Genomic DNA, 12,641 nt, shown 5'->3' on the forward strand with positions numbered 1-12,641 from the left:
GCAGCTGCTACCCCTTTGGGCTTCCAGCCAAGACCATTTGGTGAAACTATATTAATAATCACAATACAAGAATCCCTTGTGGACAGGGACAGTTTCCCTTCCAAGGCACCACTATGCATATCACTTCACGTTATTCTCTTGCCATCCCCTTGATACAGGGGATGGGGAAATATCTTCTGTCATTTATAACACTTATATAAAATTAATAACGCCAAAATTATCCATTTGTATAGTACTTTCCAGTTTCCAGAACACACTTTCCTATACAAGAAGGCTAGTACATTCCCCATTTTGCAGAGGAGAAGACTCAGGGAGATGAAGTGACTTGTCCAAAGTCACTCATGGAATAGGTAGCCTGAAAAACTCAAACACAAAACTCAAATATTGTCTACAACCCAGTAGCCTCTTTCCAGATGAGGAAACTGAGGCACAGGGTACCTGGTGAGATTATGACAGTCCCTTCCACATATACCCAGGGGGACTAAGCTACTTGCAGGGCCAGGGTGAGGCCTGACGAGAACAGGGGGAAGGGAACAATCTCCCTTTCAGACTGCAGCATGGAGATGGAGATTAGCCCAAATGAAATATTTCATTATTCTAGTTCAGGGAGACAGCATCAGAGAACCATGGTATTACAGACTCCTAGAATTTTTAAGCTGAAAAGGATGATGGAGATATCTCCTATCTCTTTATACTAAGATTATAGATAGGGCTCAGTTCCTGGTTCTAAGCTCTTTGACTTATCATATAATTTCTGAAATGAAAAGCAAGATGCCATGCACAAAGTAGGCCCAATGAATATCTGATGCAGGGTCGAGCACTGAAAGCAGACAAGTAAGGCAGATCAAGGGTAACAAGTCAAACCGTGGTCGCCACTCGGCCTCAGTGTTGGGGTCTAATAGGGAGTGGTGAGGACTGTGGCAAGTTGGAGAATATAAACCTGTCTGAGGGGGGTATTACTGCAGCCAATCGTTTCCATGGAGGCGTGCAGGCTCAGTGTTATACCAATTCTTAAAATTTCCGAAGAAACGCCAGAGATGAAGATCTCTATTAGAAAGTCTAGAATTTTAAATGTTGGCGTGTAAATGTAAAGCACTGTGTGAGCCAAGCAAAATATGTCTAACATTAAGTTTCCATCCATTGACACTTGTAGTTAAGTGGATAACTCAACTCTGTTCAACCCCTTCATTGTGCAGAGGGGGCAACTCGTAGAGTTAAGCTATGGTCCTGAGATCACAAGCAATTAGGGGCAAAGACTAATCGCTCCAGATTTCTAATCCAATTCTTAAACTGTTGACCCTGAGATCAGGCATCTGAGAATCCAGTAGGTTTGGAGACACATCACTACATGGTTTGATGTCCTGCATCCACACGTTCCATCCAGCCCAGACCCTGGCCCAGAAGTCAGGGTCCATCCTCCCGCCTGACCCGGAAGGCCTTGCCCACAGAAGATGGGCAAGGGATGGACGTAGCACCTCCTGATCTCCTTCCATCCAACACCTTGGGAGGTCCCCCCACCCTCTTCACAATGCCCCATCCTCAGGCCACTTAGAATGCAGCACCGTGGCACAAGCCAGCTGTCACTTAGGCACTTACAGGCATAACCGTGGAAAAACCAAAGCACGGTTATTACACTTAATAACCAGTTGCCACATCATCAACTCATTGGAGTCTGAGAGGCGCTGTTAGGATGTCAGCTCCCTCAGCCTAACAAGTCAGCACTAGAGGCGGGCACAGATGGGACTAGGCACCAGCCTCCAGGAGTCACTCTGTCCCCTTCCTGCCTCATGCAGAGGACACTCACCCAAGGCCAGCCTGAGGCTCATTCCTGCCCTCTCCCCCGACCCGACAGTGCTCAGGAACTTAGCAGCTACACCAATGGCATCCAGGGTTTGGAGGAGGGCCAGAACCCCAGAGAAGGGGGGTCTAGGCCCTGACTGGTATCTGAACAGGAGGAAGCAAACTGGCTTGGCAGACTGGGGCCCAGGGGTCTGGAGGAAGAGTATCCAGGGCTAGGACCCCTGCAGTGGTATCCTGGCTCTGCTGTGTGAGCTCAAGTAAGTTACTTCATCTTTCTGAGCCCCCGTTGCCCCATTTGTATAAGGTGGTACCTCAAAGCTTTCTTATAAGGGTTCATTGAAATGTATGCATAGTGCCCAGGATGGCTTCCACACCCAATACATGGCAGGTATCACCGAGCTCTTATTGAGCAGAAAGATGCAGAGGTTGGGGGTCCTGAGCTGGGAAACAAGGACAAGCACAGGGATTAACAGGAAATAAGACCACTAGGAAATGTTTCTGAATTGGCCTAATACACTGAGGAAAGGTCTTTTAGAGCTGCGATGAAAATAATTAGCAATAATAAAACCTAACATTATCCTTATTGTCCCCCTTTTAGAGTGAAAGTTCAGACAGGTTGATTTACTTACCCAAGGTAATCCAGCAAGCAAGTGGTAGAACTGGGCTTGGAGGCCAGGCAGTGAGACTGCAACTGAGATTTTAGCCATCCTTGCCGTCCTCCCTCTCCCCTCCCCTCCTAGTCCTGATATCTACAAGGGAAGACCTGTTGTGATGTGGGGCTGGGGGAGGGAGCAGTTCCAGGATGGAGGCCAGGGCAGAGGCCTCCAGAACGCAAAGATCCTCCTGTTACTCTGGGTCAAGGCCACACGAGCCACGCCTCCATGAGGCCCAGTCAAAGCGGTGGTCCCCACCGAAAGCCTTGAAGGCTGCGCGCACACGCGCACACGCACACCCACACCCACACCCACCCACCCACCCGCTGGACGGGCCTCTCCCGCTGCCCCTCTCTGGCCTGAGGCAGTGCAGTGCTGCCATCTTTCGGCCCCACGCGGTACTGCAGCCCCACCCGCCCTCCGGGGCGAACCCAGCCGGAGCAGCTGCCCCCAGGGGCACCGGCCGCCAGCCTGTCCTGCAGTCTGTGCCTGGAGTGGGGGGTCCTCCTCCGTGAGCCCTGGAAGGACGGCTTCTCAGCATCAGCCATGGCCCAAGACTCCAAACCAGCCCAGGCAGCCACAACGGGGCCCTCTGCCCTTGGAGAAAGACAGTGTGTTCAGGCCCCAAGGGTACAGGGCTCCCTGAGGTTGCCTCCTGCCCCGCCCCATGCCTGGGCTTGCGCTGGGACCTGGGACCGCAGAACAGGGAAAGGGAGCCGGTGAGTGTGAGAGAGAGCATCTCCCGAGACCTGGGGGGAGATTCACTGCCAGCTTCTGTGAGATTCCCAGAGAGCCAGGAGCCCTTATCTCTAGAGGAGGGATTGTGGGTAGTGTGTATGTTTTTTGTTAGTTAGCCTTTTTATTTGTTTTGTTGTGTTTATTTCTTATTTATTCTTTCTTTTTTTCCTTTATGCTTAATTGGAATTTTACATTTTTCTGCAATGACCAAGTAAGCCTCAAGAAATAACGTGATATGTTTATAAACTTACCTGAAAGTAAATTTGCTTTTAAGTAAAGACATAACAATTTTAGAGCAAAAAGGGACCTTTTGCCAAACCCCTTTCTTTCACAGATGAGGAAAATGAGCTCCAAGATAGGTGACTTGCCCAAGGTCATACCCCTAGTCAGTGGGGAGATGGACTGGAACTTCCCTCTCAGGACAGGATCTTTCCTCTTTGAGAGTGGGCTGGGCCTTCCCTGACCCTCCAGCCAGGGTATGATCCCCTATTAGTCCCACAGCACCCATTTTTCTGTTTCCTGTCTGTCCCTCTCATGAAAGCTTTGTGGAGGCAAGAACCTCACCTGCATTGTCCACTAAGGTATTCCCAGTGTCCATGTTGAGTGATTGAATGGAGTTAATCAGGGAAGGCTCCCAGGAGGAGGTGAGTATACATCCATTTTTGAAAAGGCAATGGTCGTAGATCAATAGAAGACAGGAAGCATCCCAGGAGGTGGAGGATGGCCTAGAGCTGGCACACAGTAACTATGTATTCCCAAATACTTGTGGGGGAGGGGAAAATGGCGGAATGGCATGGACTGTCCTCCCACACACATAGGTGAGCTAGGATGGTTTTGCTCATCTGGGAATCTGGGACAGAAGCTAGAAAGAGCTCCTCTCTGGCACCAGGAAGGGCTCACTAAGAACCGAAGCCTCAGGGCAGCCTAGCTGGGTCTGTTGGGATCTGGCTGGGCCTGGTTGACTGTACTGGATGGGGTCTGACCAGGCCTGGGTGGGTGCGCTGGCTGAGCCTGGCTGAGCTGGCAGCTTCCTCCTTGCTCCCGTATTTAGGAGCACCTAGCACCGGCCTCTCAGTCTAATCTCCCAGGGCTCTAGTTTAGAGACATATAGGGGGGAAAGTCCAGAAACGTTGAGGCTAAGGGGAAAATGTGAGGCGGGTCCAAATTTATGCAATGTCTTGTTTTTAGGGCCCTTCACAATAGCACTATTAGTTTAGGAACATAGATGCATTAAGATATAATGATCAGGGACTTCCCTCATGGCGCAGTGGTTAAGAATCCGCCTGCCAATGCAGGGGACACAGGTTCGAGCCCTGGTCTGGGAAGATCCCACATGCTGCGTAGCAACTAAGCCTGTGCGCCACAACTGCTGAAGCACGCGAGCCTAGAGCCTGTGATCTGCAACAAGAGAAGCCCACGCACCACACTGAAGAGTAGCCCCTGCTCACCTCAACTAGAGAAAGCCCAGGCGCAGCAAGCAGCAAAGACCCAACGAAGCCATAAATAAATAAAAATAAATCTAAAAAAAAAAAAAAAAAAGATATAATGATCAAGTTGAAATATAGAGGCCATTTACTGTGTACAGATATGAAAGTCAGAGAAAAATGGAAAATTTTCAGCAGAAGGAAATGGATACTTCCTAAAGGAAAAACATTCTCTTAACATTTCTGGAAAAGTCCCTCAAAAGGTTCTTGGGGAAAAGCTTTATTGCCCCTAGAATGTTACATAACACCTACGTGACGAGGAGGCAGAAGGCTCCGTGCAAGTCCCTCCTCAGGAGACACACATGTACTGGGCACCTGCTGTGTGCCCGGCTCGGTGCCAGGCTCGTCCTGTGCACAGCCTGGTGTGACAAAAAGGCGACACCTGTAGATCACAGGCACATGCGGCAAACCTCAGCCAAGGGACAGCATCACCAGAACACAGGGGAGGCAGGGCCTGTCAGCCTCAGCCTCTGCTTAGGCCAGGTGAGGGGCGTAGGTGCATTGGTCTGGCCTGGGGCCTGGCACGATGCACATGCTGCTGTGCACCCCCCTCTGCACCTGGGCCTGCTTTGGGATTCTGACTTTACACTTCCTCCTGCAAAGTCTTTAACACCAAAACCTAAAGAGACGGGGTGCTGGTTAAGGGCCCCTCCAGGGATGGGAGCAGGGATAACTGTTTATTGTTTCTGATTCAAAACCGAACTCAGAGAGAGCAAAGGCCAAATGATAGAGAGAGACTCGGAGAAAGATACCCAGAGAGGGATGGAAAGTGAGAGACAGGGAGAAAAAGAAAGATGGAGAAATAAAGAAGTAGGGAAAAGAGGAGAGAGACAAAGTGACAGAAACGAGGAGAGAAGCTTACAAAGCAGGAGAGAAAGGGAAGCTTACAGGGCAGGGGAAAGGAAGGCAAGCTAAGGAGACAAAGGGATGAACCAACAGTGAAAGGACCAGGGAGGCGGGAGAAACAATCTCTCCAGGCGGCCCCAACCCTCTTCCACCCTCCCCGCAGGCACAGCTAAGAAACGGGAGGCGGGAAGAGGAAGCAGAGCCCGGTGAAGTCGCTGGGTAACCTTGGAGACGAGAGCCAGGCAGCCGGGCGTAGGGAGGGGCGCAGCGAGAAGGAGGGAGGCCGGCTCGGCTCCGCAGAAGACCGCAACAGGTCCGGCCGCCGGAGGAGGGGTGGGGGCGGGGCATAGAGGCCGAGGCGTGAGACCTGGATGAGCTGGGGGAGGGGGGAACAAAAGATTCCAGAAACAAACATAACGAGGACTAAGGAGTCGAATAAAGAGAGAGATTTTACCGAGAACCAATTTAGGGAAGAAAGGGCAAGGAGTTCGGGAGCTGTGATAACAGGAAAGGGGGGTGGGGGGCTGGGGCGGGGAACCGGGTGGAGACGAGGCCAGCAGGAGCCAGCCCAGATGACTGGGCTGGAGCACGGAGGGGCCAGGACATCGGGGCTGTGCAGAGGAGTGCAGGCAGAAAACAGTCACAGCTGACTGGCCAGGAGGGGCTCCGATTTCTGACCCCTTCCCTGAGACTCACTGGGGGTATCGCTGCAGCATCCACCCCCAGCTGGGGATGCAGGGTTTCTGAGTCCCAGATGGCTGGCTGGAGGGCCATTCCACTCACTGTGTCCTGAATTCTTGCTGAGCTCCCACTATGTACCAGGTGTGTGCGGGGCACTCTGGGGACACAGGGACCATTAGACAAACATATGCCCTCAAGCCACTCATACACTAATAGACAGGGCGGAGAGCTCTCTTGGATCAGTTAATGCCAGCTTGGGGCACATCAGAGAAAGCCTCCCCCTGGTTGTTATTGAGCCATACTTCGAAGGCTGGGAAGGGCCAAGATGGAGGGGAAGAGCTTGTCAGGTGGAGGAGAGGCAAGAGGCCCAGCAGGAGGCAGAAAAGGAAAGCCTGATTTGAATCCACAGCTGCTGACTAGCTGTGTGTTCCTGAGCAAGTTACCTAACTTCTCTGAACCTCTCTTTCCCCATCTTGCAGAATTGTTTAAGGATTATGACAACACGATCTTTTATGACACTCCTCCCTTCTAAAAATGAAGTCCCCTCCACTCGTGTGGGGCCAGACTTAGTGACTTGCTTCTAACAACAAAAACGTGGCAGAAGTGACAGTGTGACTTCAGATACTAGGCCATAAAGAACACTGCAGCTTCCTCCTTGCTCTCTGTTGGATCACTCACTCTGGCAGCAGCCATACTGTGAAGACACTCAAGCAGTCCTACGGAGAGGCCCACACAGCAAGGAACCGAGGCATGTGAGTGTGCCAGCTTGGAAGTGGCTCCTCCGGCCACAGTCAGGCCTTCAGATGATGCAGCCCTGGCTCGAAAGCCGATCTTGGCTGCAGCCTCATGAGAGACCTGGAACCAAAACCACCCTGCTAATCCCTTCCTGAGTTCCTGACCCACAGAAAGGGTGTGAGATAATAAACCTGTATTTTAAGATCCTGAAGTGTATGATAATGTGTTACAAGGCAATGGGGAGCTGATACAGGGGCTTGCAGTCGGGTCTAGAGCCACACCCCCAACAATGGCCCCTGGGGACCTGTGTTGTAACCTCAGCGCCCGCAGCAGGGAAGGTGAGGAGAAGATGCAGAAGCACCGAGGCAGGACGTCAACAGTAGTGCAGCAGACAGAGTTCTGAATGACGCCCACAGCAGGCCTGGATATGGAGGGCATGGGCGGGGCCTGGGTTGTTCAGAATTCCCAGGAAAAGCAGGTCCCCATCATCCCCAGCTCTTCCCACACTGACACAGCTATGTAGCTTGCCTAGGCTAGCGGGAAGGCCAGGGTAGAAGTGAGAACAAAATGACATTTGCCTCACCTGGCCTTAAACCTCAGTCTACCACTTACTACCTGGGGTATACTGCACAAGTGACCTTGATCCTGCCTCCGTTTCTCATCTGTAAAATGATGATGATAAGCCTGGCTTCCTTGGGCATTATTCTCATGGCACGGCAAAGAGTCTCATTACATGAGAATCAAATGAGAAATAAATATACAACATCAAGTTCAAAGTTGAAGTCTTGGAATACTCACCCCTTGAAGCCAGGAGAGCAGGTCCAGCTGGGGATTTCCCATTTTTTATTTACCTTCTGACTCCCAAGTTGCCCATTTCCTTTAGGGCCTGAAATAATTTGCAGGGGGAGCTTAAAAGGAAAGGTTTAAAAAAAAAAAGGGGGACACTGGTCATTCCTGTCCCATAACAATTCTAAGTAGTTGCGGGCTTGTTTACAGAGCAAATCTTGTCCTTGACCTCATTCATTCTCATCACAACCCTGGGTTACTCACTAGCCACCTTTGCTCTGCTAAGCTCTCTAAGCCTCAGTCTCCTCCTCTGTGAAATGGGGGTAATAACAGCATCAGATCCACAGTGTTGCTACGAGAGTTAAATGAAATCACAGTGGAACAGGCCTGGTGAGTCCTCCTTAAATGTGCGGGATGATTGAGACAATGGCACCTGTGATACCAAATAAGGCCATGTTCTTATAGCACAGAATTTAAACAGCTCAGGGAGTCCAATTTCATTTACAGAGGAAGGTCCATTCTTCTGAGACCTTCTCAAGTAACAATTGTTGGGAACCCCAAGAAATTCTGACATGGGGTGATAATCTGTCCTCCTCCTGTACACCTACGGCCCCCCAACCATCCAGCATTCATTCATCTCTGTAACCATGAGTATACCTCCCACCACAGTGCCTGCACAGAGTAGGATAAGGACATGTCAATGGATGTGTCGGCAGGTAGATGGATGAATGGGTGGATGGATGGATGGATGAAAAATGGATGAATAGATGGATGGATGAATGAGTAGGTGGATGGATGGATGGACGAAAAGATAGATGTAAGGATGGACAAACAGATAGATGTAAGGATGATTTAAGGGTGTTCTTCACTCTAGGCCTCATGCCAGACCTCACCCTAGTCCTTTCTTGGGGCTCAGTGTGGGCAGAGAGAATTTCTCTCCTGCAGGGAGAGAGAAGAGACAGAGGAACATCAACCATCCCACAATTTGTTCTCAATCTTAATTAAACACATTTTTGATGAGTTCATCAACTTCACCTAATTAGGCTGTCCTAGAGCCATCTCTGCCTTAGGGTGTGTTGAAGCCGTCTGGGCTTCTCCCTCAGAAGGGCGGGAGGAAGGACTCTAGTCAGACCTAGAAGCCTGCGCTCTTCACGGCCGGCGGGGGGCGGGGGTGGCCAGCAGCCTGAGGGGAAAGCCCAGGCAGCAAGGCGGGAGACTCCCACCATGTCCTCAATCTCCATGAAGTCTTAGGATTCTCTGGGGTGAAGGCAGGGAGAGAGGAAGGGGAGCAAAGACTCCTCACCGGATGTCCCCGGCCCAGAGACGCCCAGAAGTCTTCCAGAGAAGAGATGGGGCTGGCTAGTGGCCTTTGGTGTCATAGAAAGAACCCGAACTTGAGTTGGAGGTCTTGGCCTGAAGACTCAACCATACATGTCCCGGCTGTGGGCAAGTCATAGGACCTCTCGGAGCCTCATTTTGGGGAGGAAGTTGGATTGGATGATCTCGTAAGATCCCTCACATCTCTCAAGACTCATGAGTCCAGAAGACAGACTTCAAGGTCATTCAGGAGCTCATGATCTGGACACCAGGATGGAGTCAGGAAAGTTCCACCCCCTGGCTGGCCGCCTGGGGGCCTCGATGACTCAGCCTTCTGAGTCCCTTCTCCAGATCTGTGACTGGTGTTGGGAAGGACACCCTAGCAGAGCCTGAGCCTCAGACCAGTGGGGAGGGGGAGGAGGTGGGGTAGGCAAGGAGGCTGTGACAGTGACTGGAGCCTCTGAGCATGCCACAGACCCTGTTTTCTCTGCAGAGGTGGCTGCCCTAGAGGGAGCAGGTACCCTCCCAGCCCCAAACCTTCTGGGAGATGGAGAGCCAGGCTGCTGCCTAGTGCCAACGAGGAGCTCTGCTCTCATCCTCCCCCACCAAGTCCTCAAGAGCCAGGCAGAAGCTCCAGCCACAGGGAGGGAGGGCCGAGCTGCCAATCTACCCCAGTCACCACCTTGAACTCTGAGCCCCATTCTCCCTGCTGTGAGTGCCACCTGGCCAGCCCAGACAGCCCTGGCAAGGACCTGGAGCCAGGCCAAGCCCCCAGCATGGATAGCGACTCATGGCGCTCCAGCTCTACTAGGCCAGACTCCACCAATCAGGGGATGGGTCTCTCTGAACCTCGGCCTCAACAGCTCCAAAACAGAGCCAGGGACGTGGGAGGGGCAACACAAATGGCCAGCCCTCACCTTCCACCAAGCCCAGGAAAGGACGAGAGGAGGCCAGCATCACCCAGGAGAGAGTACCTGCTAGGATACTTTGCCTCCCTCTGGGCTCCAACCCAGCCTTCCCACCCTGTGGCCACGAGCACCCCTTGCCGGCCCCGCTCACAGCTCCCAAAGCCTGGTCATCGCACAGAGAAAGGGCTGAGCCCAGGGAGGAGCAATGGCTTTCCCAAGCAGCCACAGTGGGGAGCAGGGAGCTCTTCAGGGCCAACCTGGGGTGTGGCCCTCAGGTAGAGGGGCCGAGGTGCAGGCTGCAGGGCCTAGTATCAGACTCGCCTTGGGTTTCGCTGATCCACATGGGAGGGTCCCTAGGCAGACAAGAGACGGTGGCTTGAGCTGTGTCTGGCTTGGAGACTGGCTCCATCTGTCCTCATGTCCCTGCCACAAACCTGCCACGTGATCTTCCGCAAGTGAACTAGCCCCTCTGTGTCTAAGTTTCCTCATCTGTAAAATGGGCATAATTTCTGCCCCACACTCCCCTCAGCTCAGGGCTTCCTGGGAGATAAACACTCTGTGTCAGTCAGAGACTGCCAGAGCTGCAAACAAGCCAGGGGAACACCCGCCCCTCCTGGTTTTGCAGTTGTAGAAGAGGCTCAGATAATTAAGGTGACTTCTCCAAGGTCACACAGTTCACTGTGCTAGAATGTGGATCCAAACGCTCACCACTGTACAAATAACAGAAACAATGTTTCTACAACAGATACTTGCCTCAGTGGTCATCTGATGCAAGTTACAGACCCTTCCTCTGAAAAATACTCATATGCACTGACATGCAGACTGCTCATGTGACCTACGGAGATTTGCTCCTGAAGCCCATTCATGGATTAGCTGGTGGTTGAGGATTCTAGCTCTCCCACTGTGTGACCTTGGGAAATTTACTTAACCTCTCTGTGCCTCATTTTTTCATTTTGCAATAATCAAAGGGGGACAGTAATAGTACATGCCTCATAGGTTGTTCTGAGGATTTAATGAGTCCTATACGTGTCAAGTACTTGGAACAATGCTTGGCTCATAATAAATGCTAAATGAGTGTTTGCTGTTATTACTCCCTGAATAGTCTCGGCTTCCCAGGAGCAGCCATCCTCCTGGGGGTCCTTCAAATGTCCAAGTGTAGCTGCTCAGGTCTGCCCCAACTCCCAGCCTCACGCAGGCTGGGTCAGTAAACTCTGTGGGATGAGGATCCCTCCACCACCAGGCAAATGCCCCACCCCCCACCAAGCCTTGACCATCCCCGGCTTGCCCAATGCCCACCTGGGCAGCTGCTGCCAGCAGTTCCAGGAACCCAGCCTTGTCCCTCCCCTGCCCTGCCCTGCCCTCCCTGCTGCCCAGGAATCAATGCAATCCCCTAAAAGCTCATAACTCGGAGGTAATTATAAGAAGCATCAATTACCCAGCAATGTGGATTTTATGAATTCAATTAATTTGCATGGCGATCGATATGGGAGGGTTTGCTGGGGTCCCCGGGGGAAGTTAGGACATTGTTCTGCACACTATTGATTTTACAATGTAAAACAAAACCTCTCTCCTCGAATTCATAGATGCCCATTCATCCATATTAACTTTCAGATCATTTATTTTTGTATGTCTTTCAACTCTGTTTGTTGCTATCACACAAATGCAGAGTATTACAATGTAGGGAATAATTGAATCAACACAGTCATGCCATGCCAGGCTTCCCTGACTTGAGGAAGAGATGCTGGTCAGTGAGCTGCTCTTCCTCATATTCCTGCCCTCTGCTCTCCCCAGACATCCCCTCACACCCGTCCCCCCACTAAACACTCCCTCTCCCAAGCAGGCCACTCCCTGAACCCTAAGTCCCCCACTCCATCAGATTCCTGATAGACTTAGAGTACAGCTGGAGGGATGCGGTTAGACAACAGGCAGAACTTTTCAAACCCAAGAAGAGTTGGCAGGAATAGAACACTCCCCTTTTCCAAAGGATCTTCAGAACCAAAAACATGCAAGCACAATGGTGGCCTAAGTCAGGGGTATGGACCCAATGACCCCTCAGTGACCTGTGTCTCTGCTACTCAGAGGAAAGGCATTTATACCCTGGGCTGGGGGAAGAGTGTTTCTTCTCCTTCCCCAGAGCCAATGAGGTTGAGAAGACAGCATTTCCCAAAAGTTATTCCACCCCCATCCCGCGGAAGAGGCCAAGTTTAATAGGAGAAGTGGTCGTCAAAAAAGTAAGGGGCCCACAAACCTTAGCCTCCCATTCTCCCCGACTCAGGGGTCCCCAGCCCTGCTGTGTTCCTGACGTCCTGCCCATCCCTACCCAGTGGCCAGCTTCCCTCAGGCCTCCCTGAAAGAGGCCAGGCTCTGCTCTCAGCAGCATCTAGAAACTGGCACGAACACGCAGGCGCACGTATGTGCACACACACGCACACAGCAGTGCAGATACAAGGCTGGGACCCCCCGACACAGCCACACCCCCGGGAGAGCATGAGCTGGGGCTACCCCACCTCCCTCCACAAAGCCCCAACTCAGCAAACACCCTCAGCACCCCGTGTCTGGAGAAGGAAAGAAACCTTTTTTCTTTAAATTTGCCTCTGCCCCCCCCCACCCCTGTTAGGATATTAGACAGCTAAACAGCCTGGCGCCTGTTTCCTTCAGATAACCAGTTCCTGACGAACCCCCTAATTGTCCCC

At 51.8% G+C, this 12,641-nt stretch overlaps 1 protein-coding gene across 2 annotated transcripts in view; it reads right to left on the reverse strand.

The window, feature by feature from the left end:
- Positions 1 to 12,641, reverse strand: part of BUD13 (BUD13 homolog) — a 173,174-nt gene that overhangs the window by 48,865 nt on the left and 111,668 nt on the right. Inside the window, exon 13 of one of the 2 annotated variants that reach the window (XM_030837521.2) lies at positions 7,736 to 7,845. The exons of the other annotated variant lie outside the window; for it this stretch is intronic. The gene's annotated coding sequence lies outside the window, so the exon portion shown is untranslated. Of the gene's footprint in view, positions 1 to 7,735; positions 7,846 to 12,641 lie in introns of those variants that run through there. 2 annotated transcript variants of the gene reach the window in all.

The sequence above is a fragment of the Globicephala melas genome, chromosome 8 (assembly GCF_963455315.2).
Source record: "Globicephala melas chromosome 8, mGloMel1.2, whole genome shotgun sequence".
In the NCBI taxonomy this organism is placed as follows: Eukaryota; Metazoa; Chordata; class Mammalia; order Artiodactyla; family Delphinidae; genus Globicephala; species Globicephala melas.